This window comes from Eleginops maclovinus, chromosome 9 (genome assembly GCF_036324505.1).
Source record: "Eleginops maclovinus isolate JMC-PN-2008 ecotype Puerto Natales chromosome 9, JC_Emac_rtc_rv5, whole genome shotgun sequence".
Lineage (NCBI taxonomy): Eukaryota > Metazoa > Chordata > Actinopteri > Perciformes > Eleginopidae > Eleginops > Eleginops maclovinus.
This window is the reverse complement of record NC_086357.1, coordinates 7,969,085-7,994,614: the sequence shown is the minus strand read 5'-3', so window position 1 is coordinate 7,994,614 and position 25,530 is coordinate 7,969,085. Positions and strand designations below refer to the sequence as shown.

The 25,530-nt window shown below is 39.4% G+C and overlaps 1 protein-coding gene across 1 annotated transcript in view; it reads left to right on the top strand.

Moving 5' to 3' along the window:
• Window positions 1-25,530, top strand: part of LOC134869732 (phosphatidylinositol 3-kinase regulatory subunit alpha-like) — a 121,876-nt gene that overhangs the window by 47,415 nt on the left and 48,931 nt on the right. The gene's annotated exons all lie outside the window — the stretch shown is intronic.

Genomic DNA, 25,530 nt, shown 5'->3' with positions numbered 1-25,530 from the left:
TGCTGTGCATGTGTGTTTGTGACACAGAAGCATGTGGACAGTGACCTCAGTAATGCAAAAGATGCCCCCTATCAGAGCAGCGTATGTACCACGAGACTTCCTGTGTCACCCACGTGTGTCCGTGTGGTGCATGTGTGTTGTGTGTGTGTGAGCGTGTGTATACACAGTGGGTTGCCAGGGGCCCCAAGGTGCTCAGGGTTAATGGATGGAGTCCAATACCTCCCGCTGACAGCAGCTTAATAACCAGAGAAACACACATACACACTCACACACACATACACCCACAGGTAGGCAGGCGGAGCGGGTGAAGGAGAGACTGCTCACACACTGTCACTTTTTCTTCTTCTATTTCTGACTCCTTTACCAGGATTGTATACTTTCTAACAATTCTCTAGAGAGAAGAGCTAGCATACTCACATGTTCTCTAGGGTAACTGATAGCTTGATAGACTTTCAAGATCCAGATTCTTAAATAGATATACACAATTCAGGGTTTCATACATTTTTCCATTGTGATGGTGTTTTTAACAATAACCAATATATATTTGTCTTATTATCTAGGGCAGCGGTGTTCTTCTATTTTTTCCCATGGAATAGTTCTTTGTAAATACTCTTCATAACTTTTGGCACAATCATTAAAGATGGTATAGAGATGAGTATCTCCTCGCATTTGAAAAAAGGTTAAATTAATTGCTTCATATAATAATATCAAATTGTGGTAATGCATTTCAATTATTTTGCTCATTAAAAAACACACCGTCATGACAATGTAGAAGAATACTTATTACCACTTTAAGCTAGTTTCAAGGTTCCACACTCTGACAATGTGTGTTGAGCAAAAAGTGTATATGTAAATAAGGGCACCAATTCAATGGAAGTATATACGGGGAAAAGATTCAGTGTCTGGGACCTCTGAAGTGATTCAGAAGCTATAGAGTTGAACGAACACTTTTGACGGGAAGATCAGCGTTAATGGTTTTAATAGTCCAACATCACCCCATTAAGACAGCCCCATACACACACACACTCGCCCACATATGACAGGGACAGACATTTCAAGGTTGCTGCTTCTCTCCCCCCCCCTTTCCCTTTTCCACGGAGATGTCTTTTCCACTAGGTCAGCATTAAAATCAGGTCTTAAGGAAAGTGACATTAGCGATGATAAATGAGTTACATGTTTCATTAATCACCCAGCTGAAAGGTGTGCGGGGAGAGGGAGAAGGAGGCGGTGAGAGGGATGAGTGGGGAGAGAGACGGAGCACTCTTGTGCTCCTTTGGCCTCCCTTTGTTTGTCGAGCAGAGCGGCGGATGATTTACGCGTGTGGGATGTAAAGCGAACACGTCAAAAAGCCTGCAATCAAAGTGACAAAGTCAAATAGTTGGGAAGCTTACGCTGGAGAATAATCTCATTCAATCATGAACATTCCTTTTTGTCATCGGGTTGAAGAGCCCTGGCAGTTATTATGCGAGTTGAATGCTCTCAATGTGGAGTTTAGCCAATTAGCGAGCCAGGGAAGTCATTACAGCGGCAAACAGCTCTGTTTACTTGTCTCTCCCGTTTGAACCTTGCCATGTTTGCGTGGTGACGACAGTAAAAATCCCGCTGCCGGTCGCTTTTAATGGAATGAGAGCATGTTGTGTTTATCTTTGTTCTCACAGATCCTTCACTAAACTCTTACAGTGTGTACAATAAGAGCTTCATGTCATTATGACGGCGTTTACAGCGAGGAGAATGTCAGTGTCAAAAGGTTGCTCAGGTATTCATACCAAGAATTTGAAACGGTTCTTGTAATTAAAATGCCATTGCTCATTCACTTCTGATTCTGATTTAATAAAAGGAATGAAGGTAATTCACTTTGACACATTTTAAAGTTTATTCCTGCCTGTTAACCAGACAAAGGAAGCAGGCTCTTAGGCTGAGGAAATACACAGGATTTATTGGCATTACTGTGTAAAACCACTGTGCTGGAAAATAGAGAGGATTAGGGTTTATCAGTGTTTAAGATATCTGAATGCTATCGGTTGCATCTGAAATGTATTTTTCAAAATATTCCTTCCTCTGTATAAGTTACGGGTCTTAGTGCCGGTCTGATTCAACCGAAATCCCAAATGGAAAATGAGAAATTCAAGCATGAACTTTTTATGTAGTGACGATAAACATTTGCTAGCATGCTAAAACGCTAAACTGGGATAGCAAACATGGCACAGAGAATCTGCTAGACATCAGCATGTTAGCATTGTCTTTGTGTGCATGTTAGCATTCTAATGTTAGCATTTGACCTCATCCACATGGCTGCTAGTATGACTGTTGACTTGTTTCCCACATGAAACTTGATCTCCTTTGTACCACAGATACACCAATACCCATTGTAGTAAACATAATTCATGATACACAACATGTATAGGTTATTTTCAAGCTGCTTTGTGGGATTTCTTTTTCACCTCAAGCTGGCGGACGTGCCAAAAAGTCATCCATAATGTGCCCCAAAATGTCATTAACAAAAAAGACTAAATGTTTATATATGTTATTATTATTATTATTTCTTCACTAACTAGTGGCTTACATTTCCATAGTCATTTTAAGATAAACAACTTCAAAAAATAAAGTTTAATGTTAACTGTAATTTGGAGCCAAACCAACTGACAACAAAAACTAAATAATGATCCCAAACTAGGCCTGCAACATTGTTTATTCTCAGTGGGATTAACAGTACTTGGCAATTTCACACAACACAGAGTTATTTTATTGAATTTCAGTATCAAAAATGTGATTTATGCAGTTTGAAAGGACATCACTGAGACTCTGTGCTGGTTTTCAGGGTCCAACTCTACCTCTGAGCATTTTGAGGACACCATTAAGATTACCATTTAGATATAACCCTTGGTGGAAGCACACCATCCTTAGCTCAGGAATGAGAAACACCTCCTCAAATACCACCACAGCACCGCTTATTCATTCTCACAACCCTTTGTTCTGATTGTTTCCCATACAGTCACATATACAGTCTGGCTAAGCAGCTGCTGTTGACTTTCTTGAAAAGTAGATTTATTTTCTTCTCTTCTATCTTATTGTTTTTCCTTATTTTTCATTTCTGTCTTTCTTTTAATTTCTGTCTTACTTTCTCTCTATTTCTCTTTCTTTTGTGTATTTTTTTGTTTCTTTGTCTTTTTGCATTTTGCTTCCATTCATTTTATTTCTTCATTTTTCTCCTTCTGCTTTTTTTGTTATTTCAAAATTCCTTCTTTCCAGTTTTGAAGGTTTTTTTGAAGTGAAGTTTTTCACTTAAATCATCATTTTCATATTGTTTTCTTTGTCTTTATTTATTTATTTTTTCTAAATTGTTTTCTTCCATTTTTCTTTTTCTGCATTTTTGTTAAGGTTTCTGCTTTCCTTTCTTTCAATTTCTCTTGTTGCTTGTACTGTTTCTAGTATTTTTCCTTCAACTTTTGTAAGGATCATATCCACAACTAGCCTCACTTAAGGAAGTTTTCTCAGTTTTCCACTCCAGGTTTCCATGTTATCTGAACATCAGAGCAGATGTAACCTGTAACTAGTCCCTGCCAGCTTCCTGCTCCAGAACAAGGTTGGTAGTGATGTGAGAAGACGGGGAGAAATGGGAAAACTCAGAGGAGGGAGTAGGAGAATAAGAAGCAGACAAAGAGAGGAAGAAGGAGGGGGGAGGGAATGGAAATTAAAGAGGAACGATAGCAGCAGCCTTTTAGTCTTATCTTAATTATAAACACGATGACCCAGCTGTGCTGCTCGCCATGCGGCTGCTGTCTGACAGTGACCACTGACAGACACACACAAATTCCTAATAAACCTGTCTGACACCCCTAATCAGCTCATTTTCCCTAGGGTAGACCATGTGTGTGTGAGTGTGCGTGCGTGTGAGTGTGCGATCGCTTCGTCCCATGAGACCAGGTGAGCTACGAGCATGAGAGAAGAAGATGCTTTAATTGCTTTTTCCTCCTTTTTCCTGCCGCTTTACCTCATTCCATCTCTCAGTGTCTGTCTCAGTCAGCATGGCACAAATACACACACAATGCACACAGACACAGACACACACACACACACACCAGTTCTGCTGCAGATGATTTCAGTGATTTCAATTATGTTACGGTCAAGTCTCTTCTAGCTGAACTGGGTTAATATAGTCAGAGCCAATTAATATCTTTGTGTCTGAAAGTTCTAGAGGTTTATTTTGGCGGGACATTCACCAGACCATCACAACACTTTTTGACGTAGTGTGTAAATGAACTTTCATTCCAAACAGCCTGTATTGTGTCTGTAGGTTCTCTGCTTCAGGTTTGTTAGATTCAGAGGATTCAAAGGCTTTATGTGCGAAATATCCACAGCTTAGTGCGGCTATGAAAATCTTGAAGGGGAACCTATTGGGCTAATTTTCAGGTTTCATGATTATATTATGTTCCTCTACTTTGATATTTTTTCCAGGCTTTAATGTTCAAAAAGGTCTTTATTTTTCTCATACTGCCTGCGCTGCAGCACCTCTTTTCACCCTCTGTCTAAAACCAAACCCCAATCTGCTCTGATTGGTTAGCTGGACGATGGATTGTTGTGATTTGTCAACTGCTTAGAGATGTGTTGGAAATGTCCCATTAGATTATCATGTAAAATGAGTTTGATCTTTAGCCAATAGGAGCGATAGTGACGTCATTACTTAACAATGGAGTTCAATTGAGGCCTTTTAGGCAAGAGGGGGCGATTGGGATTTTAGCCTTTTGAAGACCATTTAAATGCACAAAAACGTTTATAACACACATCAGGAAATGGAAATCCCTAAAAGCAAAAGCGCAACCCCTTTAAATCTGAGTCCCCTCTGATAATGCAACATACAGCGCATTAAAGACATGAAATACTGTGTGTGTGTTACATTATTTAATCGTTTTTTTGCATTTGATAGATGTTGATAGATGCTGATTAAATGTTCTCTGCATTAGGTGCAATATCATGAAATAATGGGAAGCTGCTGTTGCCTGTTAAAAAGATTAAAGTTCTTATCCACTGCAATGTTCAATGCTTATTTCCCTTCTGCTAATATACACTGCTCAGGGAATACAGATAGAACATTATGATTGGAAGGTATTGCACTCTCTGTACTGTGATTAATGAGTAAACAAGTACAGCGTCTGTTACATCATCCGATCAGTATGCAGAATTGCTAAGAACAATATTAAAAAACCAACCACCTTAAATTGGTTTCTTATCTACAATGGAGCAGGGACCTGAGAGAGTTGCAACTGGGGAGCAAAAGAGGTTAAAGGTATAGTTTGGATTTATTAACACAAACTAACTGATCCCTGTAGAGGTAGACAGGCAGCTTCCATGTTCTGCGAGGGTAAATGAATGTTTTGATAATGGAACCTGGTGGCTTTGACGAGAGCAAAGACAACCGTTAATTTCCTGGCCAGAAAGGGATGTTTTACAGCAAAGTAAATAAGGGGAATATTATAAATACAGCTCTCTAAGTGGTTTGAAGAGGACAGATGATGCTCCTTTTCAGGCTCATATTTGTATTGTGTGCCTGACATGAGGACCAGGTCTGCTCTAATTGGTTATATGGCCCCACCCCTTGTTCTATCATATACAATGTGTTGGAGCGCTGACCAATTGGAGCTTGAGTGTTGCATAGTGATGTCATTATGTTATGGAATTAGACAAAGGAGTCCAATGGAGGTGCGTCATTCAGCGGCGGAGTGTGTGGGAGAGAAACTCCTTCTGGACGGAACTTTTGGATTTTAGCCTTTGCAGACCATTTAAATGCATAAAAACCTACAAAACAAACTACAGGAAATGGAAAACCTGAAATAGGATAATAAACCTAACCCTAACCCCCATCCACAGCAGTACATTGCTAAGCGCCCGTGTTGGTACTCCTGTCTGGAAATAACTGTGTTTATGTAATGGATAACACACTGGTGCTAGGTGACAATTAAAAATAAAAACAGATGGCCCTCAAGCATTCGGTATTGCTTTCAAATATTTAGACTTCAGTAAATCCAATTTAATTAAGACTCTCACGTAATCTTATCCCTCCTGTATTAGTCCATGTGGCAGCAATTCACTCATGTGTTTCAGATAGCTTTCTGCTTGTGTTCAAATCTTTGCACATTCATCCCAGAACGGTGTGCCCACTGCCTTTATGAGACAAGGTGTAGGGAGACAATTTTGTGCTGCTTTTCATCACAGTTAAAAAACTAACAGAAACCTCTTCTGATCAGGCTCTAATTCTACACCCTTTTAGTTAAGTATCTGAAACAACGCTAACCCTCATTTTAAACCAAGGATTCATTTTATAATTTTTGATAGAATATTCAATGGTTAATTTTCAGTTTAAAAATGGCTCAAATGGATGCAAGTCAACACTGTGTCTCAACAAGTACAGTTAAACCAGCATCTGTGTGTGGTAATGTCAAAGCATGGAACGCTTTTTGCATTTATTTTGGATTTACGAGATAGTTTCCTCTCTTTATTAGAAACAATATAATGAAATAAGGTGACACTCTTGTGTTGCGTGTTACTAAGCTTAAAGGTCATATGCCACTGCTTGTTAAATAATCAAGGATTTTAAGTTGAACACACCTCTGTAGAGGATTTACCCAGCAATGTGTGCTGTTTGGAGGTTCACTATCCCCCCAATGAATGGCCAAGAGAGAGGGGATTAGGGTTTGGCTTTATCCCGTTAAAGTGTGAATGTCATTGGCTGCATCTGTAATGTATTTCCGTTGAATCCTTCCATTTTTTCTGCTCCACTCGGTTCCTCCGAAGGATGCCTTCTAAACGGTTTCCTCGTTAAGGCGACATATTGCTCCCATTCCCAGGAAGAGCCATTTCAATTAGCTAATGAGAGCCTGGGAGTTGGGAGAGAGGATGCTCGGCTCTCCTCTGATCCTCAAGGTTAGAGCTGGACGGAGACAGAGGAAGCACTTGGTATAATCTACAGTGAAAGGGTGATTACATTCAGTAGCCTCTACAAGAGAAGAATTAGCCGCTGAGCTGATGTTCTGAGAGAACGGACAGCTTGGAAAGTAAGAAACAGCGATGTGAAGATGTTTGTCATCTTACTGGGGGTTCTGGCAATAAAACTCAAAATGTATCAATTTGAACAGTTAGTCAGTTTCTCTTTCAGCTAGCTAACATGCATCATAAGAGATGAAGACACAAAAGTTAATGTGGGATGTTCTTAAGCTGGAACATCATGAAAAACTTGCTTTTTTAACAATTTAAGTATGGGAATTTGTTAGAAAATTACAGCACTTTAATCCAGAGTCAAATGAAAAAATATCTACTATATTAAAAAACCTAAACATGTTAAATTATTGAAATAAAATAGATAGAATCGGAGGATGAAACCCTCTTCATTAGTCACATACATGCACACAGCAGAGCACACACAGTGAAATTAGTCCTCTGCATTTAACCCATCCTAGTACTAGGAGCAGTGGGCAGCTATTGTGCAGCGCCCGGGGAGCAATGGGGAGGGGGGATTGGAGGTGTCCGGTGCCTTGCTCAAGGGCACCACAGCAGGGCCTAGGAGGTGAACTGGGACCTCTCCAAGTAGTCCACTTTCCATATTTCGAGTCTGTTCGGGGACTTGAACCGACGACCCTACGATTCCCAGTCCAAGCCCCAACTTACTGAGCCACTGCTGGACATAACACATTTGGAAGATGTAAAAGAGACATTTGAAGTGTTTTGCAGCCATGGAGAATGTATAGCCCACATAAGTGCTCTCTGGTTGTACATGCATTATCAGTCTTTTAGCACTCATGAATTTCTAATAAAACAAAATAATAAAATAACACCGCCAAGCCCATGTGACTCCATCAGTTGTGCTGCTTCCCCACTAAGAGGACAATGAAGCTTTTCCTACCTCCCCATCTTTCTATTTATATCACTCTCAATTTAATGGCCCATTGCCCAGCCAGAGGAGGCCTGCAAAGATTAATCCACCGCTCAGCCGGGGGGAGATGCGTCCACAGGAAACCTACTGGAGGTCTTTCACTGTACGATTATGGAGAGAGGGAACATGTAAATTAAGTGTACATACAAGAAGCAGGTGAGCGAATGGTGTAATGAACTCCTGCTGCTGGGAGTTATGCTACAGGGTGGATTCATTCAGTCAGGTAGAATCACAGGCTGTGTTAGTGATTTAAATCTTTCTTAGTGGAACTAGAGAATGTCATTTTATTGAAGTAACTAATGTCTTGTATTTCATCCACTTATATGCAATGGTTAGTCTCTGAATGGACCAAATGTGGGGGACAACTGGTATGGAGTGTGAACTTAAGCAAGGTCCTGGACCCCAACTCAACCCCATCTGTAGAGTAGCCCTCCACTGCTTCTTATGCTAAGAAGGGTTACATGCAGGGAATCATTTCACTGTGGGACGACACACATAATATTTTATCTGAATAATTTCCATTTCATTGTTACTGTAATATTGGAAGTGTTATAACCATCTCAGTTTTTTCCTCAGCTAAAAATAGTTTTGAGCACTGTTTCACGAAAGACTTGTTGTGTCATTAATGTGTCCACTGTCCGACAATTGGTTACATTGAATGTAAATGTTTGAGATAGCAGATTAAAAGATCCCTATTATGTCCATTTTCTGGTTGATATGCATTTTATGCCTCTACTGTGACATGTTTCCAAGCTTTGATATTTTAAAAGGTCTTTATTATTCTCCTACTGCCTGTGCTGTAGCACCTCTTTTCCCCCTCTGTCTGAAACCAGAGCCCAGTCTCCCCTGATTGGTTAGCCGACCGGCTCTGTCAACCCCTTAAAGATGTCATGCCCCTTAGCCAATCACGGACAATGTGCAACTCTTGCCAATGGAAAACTGTTTGTTAATTGAGGTTTGTTTTTATTTGTTCATTCACCTCCCTCTTTTTGAGTGGGATGAATGAGCAAAACAAGTATTTTTAGACAAGCAACATTCTTCTATTTTGTTGTGGCTTTGGGACAGTGCTTTGTCTATTTGTATGGATGTTCAAAATGTGGCAGATGATTTCCCAATCATCTTCTTTTTTATAATCTTTGAAAGCCTTGTGTAAACATGGTAATTGAAATTAAGAAACTATTTAAAGCAAAGCCTTCAAATCAAGATCCCTCTACCTTTTTAAATACTGCAAAGGTCATCAAAACCAATTTTGTGAGAACTCCCCTCCAATTCCATTTGTATGCATAGTTTCTTTTTTCAGTACTTCACATAATGGCCACATGATGTTACATATCTAGGGAGAACTCTTACATTTCTTAACGTTTCTTGACAACTATTTACCAGTCGGAACTCCTATGGAACTGAATTGCTGCTGCCTTTAACATGGTATCTCTGCAGGAAACTCCATGTTACACTACAGGGGAGTGAGAGAAAATAGTGTGTTCCCTTTGGGATCAATAAAGAGTCACATTATTATCTCACCTAGATGGTTATGTAAGGTTCATCCTCCTCCTAGTTCTCCGTTTTATTCTGTGTGCACATAAAAATGTTGCAAAGCTTTGAAAAAGTGAATAAATTCCAGTGTAGGAGGTCCACGCTTCATTGGACCCATGGGTGAGATACTATATGAGGGGCTGGTGTTTATGGTGTTTGCAGTTTGTGTAACACAAACTTCATGTGGTTCAACAGGCTGCACTTTTTAACTATTAGCATTTTACAGTTGCTTTAGAAAGAGCTGCCTACACAGGTTCACACTCTTTCTGCAATTTTTCTCCTCACATCAGACATTAATGCACATTTTGTATGCATGAATATTCATGTATGCACTTTTCCAAGATGCAGTGACACAAACATCCTGTACAGCTTCTTTGTCTGTTGGGCTTTGTTCTCGCCTGGTTCCTCACTCAAATGACAGGTCATATGAAGATCTGTCTGCTGTAAATATTACATTTGTGGATCTGGTCATCAAAGGTCATTACTAACATCAATGAATTAACTGTATTCATCTCACATTCTCTCTCCACAGCCTTTTTTTCTATCTCGGTGTTGCTTTCATTTCCTGTTCTTGCTATTGCAAATCTGCATCAACACCTCTGAAAAACACAATTTATCTTTTTCGTTTATCTCTTCAGTGTTATTAAATTAGAATGCATACATTATTTATGTTTTTGAATTGTATTGTGGTTGTCCGGTTTTCTGGCGACCAAAAGCAAAATCATTCATCAACCAAACATTCCATTGTTGGTGCCTTTGAACGCAAAGCATGTGGTTTATGCATTAACTGATGTAAGATAAAAAAATACAATATTTTGTTGTCAAGTTTAATAGCAATAAGCCACAATTTTTATAAAAAGATTAATTTCATGGTTTCCTTAGTCCTCAATGATTTTAAATATAATATTTTTCAGATTTGCACATCAGGTTGGACAAAAGAAGACATTAAAGAGATTGCTATACCTTTGGCCAGAAGATTAACCAATTCACTAAGAATAAAATGCTATTAAACGGTCCTTCTTTTATGCTGTACTGTATAGAATAAGTGGATCTAATCACACTGACGTCACTCATTGGTTTGTGGACTACCGTTTTGAAGCCTCCAGTTTGCGATTTGGCCGCCGCCATCTTGTTTTTTTGGAACCAGAAATGAGAATATTTCTAAAAAAGGTAAATCTGGGAAAGAGCAGGGTCTGCTTAGTTAGTGCCAGGGCTAGCTAGACAAGCTTGGTTAGAAAGGTGCATCTGTTTTTCATGTAAACATTGTTATAATTATTAATTGGTACGCTTATATTGGCTGCAAGAAAAAAGCTTGAGAAAAATGGTACAGGCGACTTCATGGATTGCCTTTTAGTCCACCAGAAGAAAACAGCAAACAACACTGGGATAGCAACACCATGGTTGCTGAGTCACAGTAGCGACTTATAAGAGTAGTGTACATTGTCCCATCATTTACAAAAGAAGCATGCTATATTGAAGAGGATAAGGAAGAAGTGGTTGAAAAAATAAACCATTCAGGAATATGTTCCATGATGTAATCAATCAAGTGATAAGTATGGTATGGTGACTTCTATACAGTAACACTTCTATTTTGCTACCAATAGAGTTGTTCCCTGCTGGCCACTAGAATAAATGTAGATGTAAGGCACTTCCGCATTGACTTTACTTTTAAAGTTGACCAAGTGCAGGTGCATTTCATTTGTGGTTGTGTTTGGTCGAACTTTGACATAAAAACAGCTGATCGTGTCAGTGAGGGTGTTGCTTTGAGGTACCCTCGTCTCACTCTGACCTATTCATTTCTATCTATTTACAATTAAGTTTCAGTGTTCTCTTTGTGTGTGTGTGTGTGTGTGTGTGTGTGTGTGTGTGTGTGTGTGTGTGTGTGTGTGTGTGTGTGTGTGTGTGTGTGTGTGTTCGATAGTGATATGTACTTGAACTCCGGAGCTTTTTCGTGACACCATGTAATTATTGAATGAGTGACTTAACGTCTGGCTAAGGAACGACGGCTAAAAATGTACAACCTACAATAGCTTACACTCGCACATCTTCAGTAAGTTCAATGTTCCTTTCTGTTGTTGAACAAATGATACCTGTTTAACATGGGAACCTGGTAAATGTCCACATATTGCAAGAAAACGTTTTTTTTCCCTTGGCTGAGGTGGAAAACTTGCTGTATCGCTTTAGAAATTCTCACTCCTAATGATATAAACGTCAATGTCAGTGTCACAATGAAAATAAGTAAATGAGGAGACTGTGACCTTCATCATTAATGTGAAAACATACGGAAATGTCATGACATTTTTTCCCATCATTTTTCACCATTTGAGCTTTGACTGGACCTCTTTAAAATGACATCGTGGCATTGCACCCTGCAATGGTTTAATGCCACCAAGTGGAGAATCAGCTCCACCAACTGTTAATCTCCAAACCCCCAATTCCTGGCATTTGCATAACAGTAGTGAATGGGATCACACATTAATTCTCTTCTTCTTTCACATATTACTTATTCTACTAAATCTTTGAGATCAGCTGCCTCAACCTCCCTGCCTGTCTTGCTGTCTTGCTGCCTTCAGAAAAGCTGGATGGGGTCAGAGAGCTGTGATGGGGGTCAACAGCAATCTGTCACTGTCCCGCTGAGACAGAGAAAACTAGGCCTGTGTTAATCTGAAGAGAACAAATGGGGGACACTTCCTGAAAAGATAAAAAGAAATCATAGAAGCAAAGAACTTACTTCTAATCTTTTGGGAGACGTAGACAAGATGTGAAAAGAACATGCAATTTGCAACAATTACCACTTGGTGCCTTATTGACTCAGGTTTAGCTCTACTTAAAGACAATACGGTTAAGATAGTCGGAGAGTCTTTTGAGATATGTTTTTTATTTCTAGCTAAAGTGAAAAACAGATCCAAATAAAAACCTTCCACATTGAGGTAGGTTGATTATGATGAGTGAATTTTTTATTGCAAGAAAAAACAAATTGTATTTACTTTAAATATATTTGCGACCAACCATTTATTTTAACTGCAAGTGGCAATATCTTGGCCTAGTGTTCTTTATCTATGCGCTGCTCACTGTTTACAGTAGGACTTTCAATTTGAAATGCGTAACATGAGTTTGAGTAAAGATATAACGTCTACAATGAAATTCTCTTGCAAATTAACTAGAACATTTTGAGAAAACACAAGGCTAAATCATCATTGGATCGTAGATGGGTGGGTGGGGTTTAAGGCCAATGGGTTTCATGATGCCAACATTTCATCCCATCGCTACAGATTCATTGTTGTTATGCAAATCATTGTTTTTAGAGCGGACTACCACTGTATTGCGGTGGTGGCTGGCTTCTTCAAATGTGGCCTCATAAAACCAAAACTCTATGGAAGTGTATAACATATACTTCAACATGCACTTCTCTATTTGTATTGTTTGCATTTTTGTTTTGGCAGGAAGTTAAACAGGTCATAATTTCCCATCCCACATCTATTTCTATATTTCTGTGTTTATTTATTCAAGTTCAAGACCAAAGTTGTTACAAGTTAGATTTGAACATCAGCATGATAACGTTATCATTTATCGTTTCCTAATAGTCCGTTTTCTGCACGCAGCATAATTTAACTCTGTGGAACCTCCATTTTTTGTAACATCCCAACTAGGGAATATTTTTAATTGAAAGTAGGCTAGTTTATTTATGGTTACCTGGCCAACTGGCCATTTTGAAGAAACTGTGATTCACAGGGAGAATGCGTTTGTCTGCTGGATGTATTAACATAAACTGTGTGTCTGTGTGAGTGTGTCTCTGACAGATTTATGTTGTTTTTGCCTATTAATGAGCTTTGTTCCAACATAAAGAACAACATATTGCCTGGAGTGAGGAAGATCTAAAGCTATCTGTGTGTGAGTGAGACCAGTACATGTCAACTGTCCTAGTCAAATATTAATGCGAGTGAGAGCCCACAGCATTTTCACATATACATTATTAAATCAGCCCTCAGCGCTAAATGAACTGCTTCTGCAATTACTGTAACAATAATTCTGTATAGGATAGTTCACGATAGGGGATTATACACACTTCAATAGGCAGTTGACAATTATAAGTGTTTGTATAAGGACCATTGTTTTTTTGACGTGTGGTCTCGGCTTGTTTTATCATTTAAGTACAGTAAGACCAACAGGGCTGAAAGCTATTTTGAAAATCGATTGTCCAGTTTGAGTAGTCCTTTGAGAAGAAAGCAAACCTCTTTTATTACATCCTCTTAAATGTGAATATTTCCTGGTTTATTCTATGAAAATAAAAAGTAAATATTAAGGTTGTGTGAAAAAAACCACACAATTTGGGAACTAAAAAGATCCCTAGTTGGAGTCCTATCGTCCAAACTCTTCTTCCCCTTTCTTCCTCTATTCATTCTCTTTTCCAAAGCATCCCCTCTTTGTTCCCTCTTCAGGCACCTTGGCTACATGACATTATATTCGGAGCACTTACAGAAAACAGCTCTGAAAGAACCCTGTATGAATCTGCTCAATTGTCCTTCAAGGAAAATCTGCAAACTATACATAAAAACAAGTATTTTGCTGTTTCAGAATTCGTCTGAGCGCAATCGTGTAGCTTCGAAGAAGGTGAGGGAAAATGGTGAAAGGTTGATGCTGGTTGAGCACATTTGTATTCATGAAAACAAGAAGAATTTGCTGATGGGTATTTTCAAGAATGGAAAAGTGTTGAGATATCGTTTTACTGTGTTTTTGTTTGGTCAGACTCTCATTATTGTATAATACAGACAAATGGTACGTGGCTGATGTTTGATTATGTAGGCACATGCACACACGCTCTGCAGCATAATGTATGTTATGGAAGGGTAATTGAATAGGAAGGCTGTGGTCTCTAATCCTGAACTGTGGCAATTACTGGATGTATAGATTTCTTTCTCTTCCCTTTTGGGTACGGGTGATGCTGGAGGAAGTATTCAGATCCTTTGCCTGAGGAATAAAAAACACTGCTGTTATTCTATAACTTTGTTATTGTTACAAAGTAACTTGAAAAGAACAAAACCTTCAACATGGTAGTCTGAATACCTTCTGACTTACCTTCTGGTCAAAGCCTGTTGGTTGTTACTGAAGACGTACAGTGGGGCAAAAAAGTATTTAGTCAGCCACCAATTGTGCAAGTTCTCCCATTTAAAAAGATGAGACATGCCTGTAATTTTCATCATAGGTATACCTCAACTATGAGAGACAGAATGAGAAAAAAAAATCCAGGAAATCACATTGTAGGATTTTTAATGAATTTATTTTCAAATTATTGTGGAAAATAAGTATTTGGTCAATAACAAAAGTTCATCCCAATACTTTGTTATATACCCTTTGTTGGCAATGACAGAGGTCCAACGTTTTCTGTAAGTCTTCACAAGGTTTTCACACACTGTTGCTGGTATTTTGGCCCATTCCTCCATGCAGATCTCCTCTAAAGCAGTGATGTTTTGGGGCTGTCGCTGGGCAACACGGACTTTCAACTCCCTCCAAAGATTTTCTATGGGGTTGAGATCTGGAGACTGGCTAGGCCACTCCAGGACCTTGAAATGCTTCTTACGAAGCCACTCCTTCGTTGCCCTGGCGGTGTGTTTGGGATCATTGTCATGCTGAAAGACCCAGCCACGCTTCATCTTCAGTGCCCTTGCTGATAGAAGGAGGTTTTCACTCAAAATCTCACGATACATGGCCCCATTCATTCTTTCCTTTACACGGATCAGTCGTCCTGGTCCCTTTGCAGAAAAACAGCCCCAAAGCATGATGTTTCCACCCCCATGCTTCACAGTAGGTATGGTGTTCTTTGGATGCAACTCTGCATTCTTTCTCCTCCAAACACGACAAGTTGAGTTTTTACCAAAAAGTTCTATTTTGGTTTCATCTGACCATATGACATTCTCCCAATCCTCTTCTGGGTCATCCAAATGCCCTCTAGCAAACTTCAGACGGGCCTGGACATGTACTGGCTTAAGCAGGGGGACACGTCTGGAACTGCAGGATTTAAGTCCCTGGTGGCGTAGTGTGTTACTGATGGTAGCCTCTGTTACTTTGGTCCCAGCTCTCTGCAGGTCATTCACTAGGTCCCCCCGTGTGGTTCTGGGATTTTTGCTCACCGTTCTTGTGAACATTTTGACCCCACGGGGTGAGATCTTGCGTGGAGCCCCAGATGGAGGGAGATTAGCAGTGGTCTTGTATGTCTTCCATTTTCTAATAATTGCTCCCACAGTTGATTTCTTCACACCAAGCTGCTTACCTATTGCAGATTCAGTTTTCCCAGCCTGGTGCAGGTCTACAATTTAGTCTCTGGTCTCCTTTGACAGCTCTTTGGTCTTGGCCATAGTGGAGTTTGGAGTATGACTGTTTGAGGTTGTGGACAGGTGTCTTTTATACTGATAACAAGTTCAAAAAGGTGCCATTAATACAGGTAACGAGTGGAGGACAGAGGAGCCTCTTAAAGAAGAAGTTACAGGTCTGTGAGAGCCAGAAATCTTGCTTGTTTGTAGGTGACCAAATACTTATTTTACCGAGGAATTTACCAATTAATTCATTAAAAATCCTACAATGTGATTTCCTGGATTCTTTTCTCTCATTTTGTCTCTCATAGTTGAGGTATACCTATGATAAAAATTACAGGCCTCTCTCATCTTTTTAAATGGGGGAACTTGCACAATTGGTGGCTGACTAAATACTTTTTTGCCCCACTGTACATCTTTAGACCAACCCAGTCTCACGGCAGTTTGTGTAAAAGTCACAAAATGTTATCCACAGATTTGTGTACATGAAATACATTAAAGTATCTTTCGTGCCAATTTGTGTCTGTGTACACAAATCAAATGATTGCATCTGGATTACTATTGTACGAACTGCCGCGAGACTGGGTTGACTTAGACACACCTCACAAATATATTACATTTTTGAACTGGAATATCTATTGGAAAGCATGGACCTCTGCATATCTTAAAATGCATTATTCCTGTTAAAAGATACCTTCTAATATGTTAAGTCTCTTATACGATTATCATCTACTCCAATCTAAAGTGAACCATTATCTGGTTTGTTTGTAGTGGTTCGGACTTTGTGACATGAAGAGAAAGTTCTTCTTTAAGCAAAAGCATTGTGAGTGTCTGGTTGAGTTAGAGAGACGCTCAGAGTAGACACATTTTGGCAACAAAATGTGTTGTTATCTTGTGGGTTGCACATGGGAAGAGGAAGATACCAAAACATGAATTGACATTTGGTCCAACAAAAGTCAGTTGGAAAAATCTCACTTTTTTTTTCTAAGAGGATGAGAGCAGGGATATGAGAGGACAACAGAGTCACTTCCACTAGTATTAAGGGCAAGTATACAGAGATGCAACTGACGTAGGTCATGGCAACAGGCCATGGGTTCGTAGTGTCAAACAAGAAGAAGGAAATTCCACTTTATTAATCCCCTAGAGTTCACACATTTGAAGGGATTGGTCCCAGATCGATGAGGCTGCCATCTTTTTACAGTACCAGGTTATACTGCCTTGCTCAAGGACATCTCAGTGATACTCAGCAGGTGAACTGGTAACTCTCAAGCTAACCGGTGCAAACTAGATTTTGGTGGACTTGAACCGGCAAAGCCAATTCCATACAGACTGAGCTTCTGTTGAGCTAATGCATTTGCATTTACTAATGTAATCAAACGTCAGCAAAGAACCTTGTTTTGGACTTGTTGTTTAATCCCTCTATATGTATATAAGTCTTAATTGCTAGTTAGGATAGATTTATCAGTATGTGAACCATAACAAGTTTAAAACCACAAAATGTGGTAACTTGCAAGTTAATGAACTTTGAACACGTTTTTTAAAAGTGGTTGAACTGTTTAGAGGAACTATTTTAAGAACTCTGACATGAATTTTAAAACAGGGCATGATTTTTAAAGTGTTGTGAATGTCAGGCTGCGGAGAAAACTAATTTCCACAATGACAGTCACATAAACAGCCTCTGCCCTGTGTTTCATTCTCACTCTGGGCTCGGCATCTTGGCTATTTCCCTGCTTGGCTGTGACACTTTGTTCTAGTTTGTTCTTGCAGTGGTTGGCCAACAAAAAGAAGGAGTCATGACGGGAGTTTTCCAAATAAGAGGAGTTCAGCCAAAGGCAAAGGTTTCGAGCACAAATTTCCTGAGTCCACGCCAGAGGCAAGAGTTGGGTTGGGTCATGCAACATGCAAAGAAACACTGTGAATAGTAGGAAAAATCACATACAAACAGAGAGAAATTCAAATGCATGGGCAGCTGCTGCATGCATACATGCATGTAAATGGCCACAAGTTGGGTGTGACACACACATCATGCATGCACAAACACACGGCAAAGGTCAGAGGTCAGGGTGACTGTCAGCTTCATGCTTTATGCAATGAATGCCTCAGCGTCCAAACACACCCAATGTGGCTTCTTTCCTTTTGCTCTCATGTCTTTGTGGGCACCAAAGCCTTGAGAGTTTCTGTCAGTGCTTTTTTTTTAAACTTAGGACATATTGGAAAGTGATAAAATATCTGGAAAGTAAGAATCATTTGTGAAGTGAGATAATCTCTGAAAAGCAAGAACATTTTTTAATCGGGTGGGTTTGGTAAGTGAGCATATCTTGGAAAGCCTAAACAAAGTGTGAATGCAATAAAGAACTGACGACATATTTGGAAATTGAGGACATTTTTGAAAAGTGAAGATATTTCTGGAAACAAGGACATGTTTGTTAAATTAAGGCAAAACAGATTTTTCTAAAGTGATGTTTTTGGAAAATGAGGACATTGAGGCCACTCCTTACACCTTTCATTGACTGTTTTGGGGTGAAGACTTAGTATTAGGGTTAATGTAATAATTAGATTATGGCCAGGGTAAGGGGCTAAAAAATGTATTATGTCGATGAGGGCCCTTGCAAGTATACAAGTACAAGTGGAGTCCGTGGCTGAGCATGCAATCCACCATGATGAACAATGCTCTCCTGATGTCATCACTTTGGCCTGCAGTAATGTGATCAGCCCCTGCCACACAAGCACGCACGCATGTACGCACGCACACACAAACACACACACAACCAAACACAAATAGTTCATTGATCTGGGTGACGTAGAGTTTTTTATTCCTGTAGGAATGTAAAACAGAGTAATGGATCAATAAAGGCCACTCCCAGCAGTGAGGGCCAGTTATGCTATCTGGGGACACACACTCACACACACTTAATGACGGTCTGTGGATCATCTTGACTAACCATAATTTCTAAAAAGAGACATTGTTGTTGAGTCTTAAAAATGTCCTTTTTGGGCGCTTTGATCACCACAATCTGGTTACATCTGGTTCCATTATATGCATGAGAAGGCAGATATCTCTTCGGTCGATCATCGGTGTTCAAAACTCAGCAACTCACCCAAAAAAAATCTAGATCTATAAAAGGCACTACAGGTTGGAAGAAAAGCTAACTGTGTAAAGTAAATATTTTGTTGTTGCCTTAATTTTACCAAAATTCACCTCTGGACATTGTGATTGCATGCTATGCTTCTTATACATATACTAATTCTATATTTACAGATGAACAAAAGCATTAGAAAACCAAGTAAAACACTTTAAAAAATATGGGAACTCAATACAAAACACGTCAATAAAAAACACCAGAACTGCAGACTGACATAAACACGCCTGATATGCCAAATGGTGCAAATGGAGGGTTTATTTACACAAAAAGAACCTTCTTTGTCACAGTTGGCAAAGAAGGTGCAATCAAGTATACAGTATATCACAGACCCACCTTAATTCAAAGAGATATCTGAGCAAAGGAAGTATATGTACCCCAAGGGGCAGAACAACCCTGTTGAACACAAACTGTTGGTTGCTCCCACTTCCTGCTTGTAGAGTGTAAGAGGCCATGTTCACAAATCTTTTGGAGGGAAAAGGACTCAGCCATGGACCCACAAACACATGGAAGAAAGGTACAATTCAATTGTGTAGCTTATCAGCACAACACTACAGTATATTATGTACAATGTGGACATTTGAATTAGTTAATAAGGTGTCATAAATACAGGAACATGGGTGTCATGTGTGCCATATCGTAAAGGGTAGACTGAGTAACAGTAATGTAATGAACCCACTGGAACTGAATGCTGGGACACTTTTTTGTAAGATTTAAGGATAAAGCAATCACTTGATTAAACTAGCTCAGACAATAGCCTCCTTTTAAATGGGCATTTGTCTTCTTAAATCTTAACCATCGTTAAAGCTGCAGTAATCAGTATTTTTAAATTAAAGTAGTTTCCTGTGTTAGGACAAACCCACGACAAAATGATCAACCCCTTGCAACAGTACTGAGCTTTTTTAGCCACTTTTAGCTCCTTGTTTTGGTTTTTCTGAGAAACTTCGATTCTGATTTAGCCTCATAGTTTCCAGCAGGTAGCTTTTTGTTCCTGATAAACCCATTTTACGCTTCCTGCAAAGCACCAAACAGCAGACAAAGTTAGTTTGCTGTGGGGAAAAGTCTATTAGATGATGAATGTGAACCTGTGACATGTCCTCACAAGGGCCATTAATAATGTATGTGAGACCCTGTTGAGCAGAACGTCAGGGTGTTTGGTAACATGATGCCAAGGTGATGATGAGTAGCAGGAGGTGGGGGATCTATCAGAGGTGATAAATGAGAGGAAGGACAAAGAGAGAAGAGGAGGATTTTAGAGCGACTTCTCCTGTTACAGGGCGTGTCGGATTAGATATGATCTTCAAATTTCAGTCGCCTTTTAACCAAATAAACCACATGTATTTGCTGCTTAAATATTATTGTGTTATGGAAGACAGATCAGTTCATACTGTACATACATTCATTATTGACCTTGTGAGCCATATGCCTTTGGAATGATGCAGACAGTAATGCCGTGGGGGAAATAACACGTGCTGAAATGCTTGAAATAGTTATTTAATTTTGGTAAGTCTTCCTAAAATACTAGATATTAGCTAATATTATGAATCAATGAATTTCAAATATTCCATTTAGCTATTTGTAGCTTTTTTTGGTTTTGATAAACATAATTTTTTCAGATTTTAAACGTCAACATGTCCTTGAAGCACTCTGTAAAGGGCGTTTTCAAAACCTTCTCCATTTTGACCAAGGAAATATACATGAGACCAAAATATTGTCTGTGATGATTTGCCTTTTTGAGAGATAACATTTACAGCAAACCGTTATGACCTGAGCCCAGTGGCTGCTTTGTATATTCCTTCAAAGAACTCAGAAGAATGGTTTGGAACATTTTCCAATGTAAGTGGAATAGCTGTCCCAGCTGAGTGAAAACACCTGCTATGACTTCACAGACCGGGGTGTGTTCAGAAGTGCGGCTCAACAGTTTTAAATGTGATGATGGAAGTTTCTCCTCCAACATGAATAAAAGTACAGTCCATTTGCTGGTGCCTCCCAAATGATTAACACGATACTTTTGTGGTTAAGACGTTGTTAATGTTTGGCAAAAACATTGATAAGATTGACCAAGTCCCTGTATACTTATCATAAAAAGGTCAAACCAGAATTTGTTCTAATTTTTCAGTTTATTTAACAAAATCACAAGATGCTGGCTCCATTTTCCAAAAACAGACGCAGGGTTTTGTCTAAACCTGTCATGATCCTTGTTTTTTGCTTGTAGTTTCCTGTTTTATTTTGGAAATGTCTTCCCTCCATTTGTCTGGTCTACTTTTACTTCCTATCTGTGGTTTTCCTCGTGTCTGATTGTCTCATTGTTGTCACCTGTTGCCCTCGTGTTTCTGCCTCCCCTCCCCAGCTGTGTCTTGTCTTGTGATTAGTCCCTTTGTATTTAGTCCTGCTTTCCCTTGTCTTGTTGTCAGTTTTTTGTCGTCCTTCAGGTATCAAGTCAAGTCTTTTTCATGTCCTGGATTAACCTAGCCTTGTATTTTTGTCAACAGCTTTTTTTATAATAAAGCTAGCTTTTTGTTGAAATTGGTATTCGATCTCCTTGTGCTGCACTTGGGTCCTGTCTGCTTCGCTCCCCCTGACAAAACCTGGTAATAGGGAAGCTGCGCCATCATACCAAAATGCAGTTTTTTCCTGAAAATGTTTAAAGTGATGCCAGAAAACAATATTTCTGTTTCTCAAAAACAGTATTGTTACAAAAAAAGTAACTTTTTTATGGAGCTTCGAATAAATGGGGGATGGACGTCCGGTCTGTCTGCCGGTGGACGAGTGGTAGGCAGCAGGCTTACACTGAAACTGTGAAGGCAGAATTACAGCATTTCTTTTACTGTCCTTTTTTCTGTAGAATAAGTATAGAAACCATAACTCAGGATTTATTTGTCTGTTTGAGGTGCAGTAAATGACTCAGCAGCTTTAAGACATGAATAAAATATCCGCTTCTCTCTCGTGCATTATGTTCGCCGGCAAGTGAGCAGGGCCGTAATTTTTTACAAAATGCATATTTAATGTAACTTTTTGCGTTTTTGACCACCTACAGCTCTCCAGATCGGTGCCTCTATGCAATGTTATATTTATTTTACATTTAGTATCTTTTACACAATGAAAAAGATGCACTTGCTCGCCTAACAGATAACCAAACCCAATCCTTTTGACGTTGTTTAAAACAAATGTTCACCTCCCATAGGGTTATTGAGCGATTTTTCGAATGTATTTATTGGATTTGTCAACAGGAATTTAATATTGGCCTACATTAACTTAGATACATATCAACTTTTGTGTATGAGGTTGTATTTGTGCAATACTTTTATTAACATTTAGAGTTTTCAGGTTTGATAACATTATGTTTTTCATTTTTGTTTCTCACTGTTGTATGCTATACTCTGCTTTTCCATCCCTTTAATCTGATGTCCTTCATTGCTTATGAGGTTCTATCCATGCCTTTTTATATGTTTGGATTGTACGGCATGAGTAGCCGCCACATCTCTCCAACATCCTTACAGTCTAATGTGGACTGATGTCTGTTGTTTCAGTAGGCCAGGATCTCTGAACAAAGACAAACAACATACATGATTTGCTAAGTCAAGGCAATGGGATGTGAAATAAATACATGCATCAATATACTTTTAACACAAATGGAACCCCAAATCAGAGCCAAAATGATACTTCACAGCCTAAACAGATATAATGTGCATTCAAGATGTACATTGAGTATGTGTAGGGTAATGCGGCAGTATATGTGGTCACAAAGCAAGACAAATGACTTGCATTTGTTTGAATGCGAGACCCATTTATAGCATTTAGCTTGTGCCTGACTCTTGGTGCTCCATGAATGTAAATCAGTGTTTTCACCATCCAACATCTACATAGCAAGTTGAATTTCATGACAAAGGCGGTAACCATGTTTAGATGCATGGATAGGACTGTATAATAATGTATGCATGTGTGTGTATCCATGTCAGAGTGTGCACATACAGTATGCCGCCGTGCTGGTCTCTTGGCCCCTGGGGAAAAGAGAGGCGGGGTTTCCGTAGAGTGGTAGGTTGTCATGGGAGATTGGTCAGGAGGAGATGGGGGGATCAAGGTTTCACTGGGCTTTTTATGGAAGCTTAGCTGCTATCACCACTGCAGAGGGTTCTTCTGCATGCTGTTTAACATTCAACACGCATGGGGGGGAAACATCAGGCTGGTGTGCACCAACAGGGATGAAAAGGCAAAGCGAGCGCTTGTGTTAATGGTACAAAAGTTGACACGGGGAAGCAATTTTTCTAATAAAATACCAAGCGGCTTTAATGGACTGAGTTCTGCAGCCTTTGTGTTTCGCCAGTTATGTATGGGTCAATGCACTATTTGTACATTTAAACCAGCTCTCTCTCAGCTGCTGCAGTGATGATGTAGGCAACCTCAAAAAAAAGCTTTGGGATTACAGCATTGGATTTCGGAATATTGCAGAAGATTGCCTTTGTGGCCAACACAGGTTTATGATACTTAACACACATTATTTAGCAGAATAATCTCCACATCACTTTGAAGTGGTAATGCGGATGGTGCAGAGATAGAAGCTAACGTCATGCTTTAACCGAACTTCATCGCGGTTGCCTGGCTGCGTGTCACCAACGATTCCGGTTCTGATTCTGGTTCTGCTTTTTGATTCCGGTTCTTGATTTTAGTTCTTTGAGAGGGTAAAAATAAGTCCCATGCCAATTTAACTTGGAAAAATATATTTATGAAAACATTGAGTCAAATCTGTATTCATATTTACAAATCACTCCATACTGTTTAATTTCATTGCTGTTATTGAATACAATTATGTAAATATCTCTGCATCATTTTTCAATTGACATGTTGTTCTGGTACTGAGCTCGCTACATTTCCCGCCCCGCCCCCGTCTAACAGGAGTTCTGAATTCAAACCAGAGTTCAGTACCCAACCCTTGTCAAAAGTTGGGTAAATACTGACGTGTTTCATGTCGTAGAACAAAATGTGAAAGTCTTGTTCAGGAAAGCATTGACTTCCAGACAAAGAAACCAAATTTGCTAAAATGCCAGGTTTTCTCCGGGTTTTGCGACATGTTACTGCACCACTCTATTGTTTCTGAGGTGAAATATAAACCGTACGCCAAAATGGAAGCAAGAAGCACGATTATTTAACATGACAAAGTCTATCCTACAGTTTAGTGCTTTTATAGCTCATGTTGGGATCCTAATGCTGTCGTGTTAGCTCTTACAGGACATTCATTTTAAATAAAATCAAGTGTTTGTAAAATGGATGATATTTGTTGTAATCTTTGTGTTTTTTCACAAGTCAGAGCATCTTTAGCATTGTCACGAGGGTGTATTCCCCAATGAAAAAGGAACAACAAAATAATTACTTTTTTCCCAGTTAATGTTGGGTTTAAGTCCACGGAAATATTTGGTCTTGTTCTGGAGAAATAGACCTATAAAGGAGGGGCTCACAAAACAAAGAACTGTTCAGAACAAAGAGGCAAAGACGAAGAAGAGCAGCAGAGTCAGTGACAGCGAGTGGCAGGTAGAGGGGAAGGAGGAAGGGAAGAAGCATTAAATGAGCAGCAGTACAGAGGAGATTGTCATTTCAAGCCTTCACATTGGTAACAGGATACAGCCGTCGCGCTCCAGCAGCCTGCAGGTCACCTCAGGTCTGCCCCTCATCTCTCGTAATATTTTTTTTTTCTTCTACCTACCTGTCTCATAAACAGAGCTGCAGTCACTTTAAACGCTGTGGCAAAACAGGAGAAAGGTCAAACTAAAGCAGGAGAGAAAACAAAACACAAGAAATCCAGAAAGAGTTGGAATTGCTTTTGCAAATCACAGAACAGGAAGCACAGGGCATCTCAACGGGATTCTGTAAACTCTTTGGTTTTGACTTAGCAGTCCAGTGGGACACACAGAGGGCGTTTGGTCAGGATGTCAGGGAGAAGCAAAGGAAAGCTAGAGGGATAAAAAGAACCTGAAACACCTTGCGACTCCTATCCTTGATTCCTACGTTCTCTCCATGAGCATTATCAGTCAAGATCCATTGATCCCTTTCACAAACACTACTTTATAGGTTATATCTGAGAGAAAATGTTCAAAGATAGGAAAAACAAACAGTGAAGGAAAAAAGAGTATCACCTCTGAAGCTTTGAAAGGCATGTTTTCTCAAAGGAAAAAGGAAAAATAACAGCATTTATCATAGCCAGAGGATGTAAAAAAACTGATATTATCTTCAGATTTCCAAGTTTTGGATTGTTTTTGAGCTAATCATGTATGGCATAAGCTTCCTGCAGAAGAAGATAACAAAATCTAAGTTTGAAACAATGACATTTCATCAGTGATCATCCGATTCTGATTTAAAATGTAGCCAACATAAACAATTTGCATTAACTAAACGCTGTACTTGTATTTATGAATTCAATTAGAAGAAGATATCAAAGAACTTTTTTTCACTTTTAACTGAACTTTATTTTCAGTTTCGCTTGGAATTGTAACTGTATATTGCATGACTGTGCTGGAAACAGTAGCCATGATTGTGTTCTTGTCATGGATGATCGTGTGTATACTATAGAGAACAACGAAGCCACAGTGAGTCAAATGTGGCAGGAGCAAAAATGCCCTCAAACTGCTTGGGG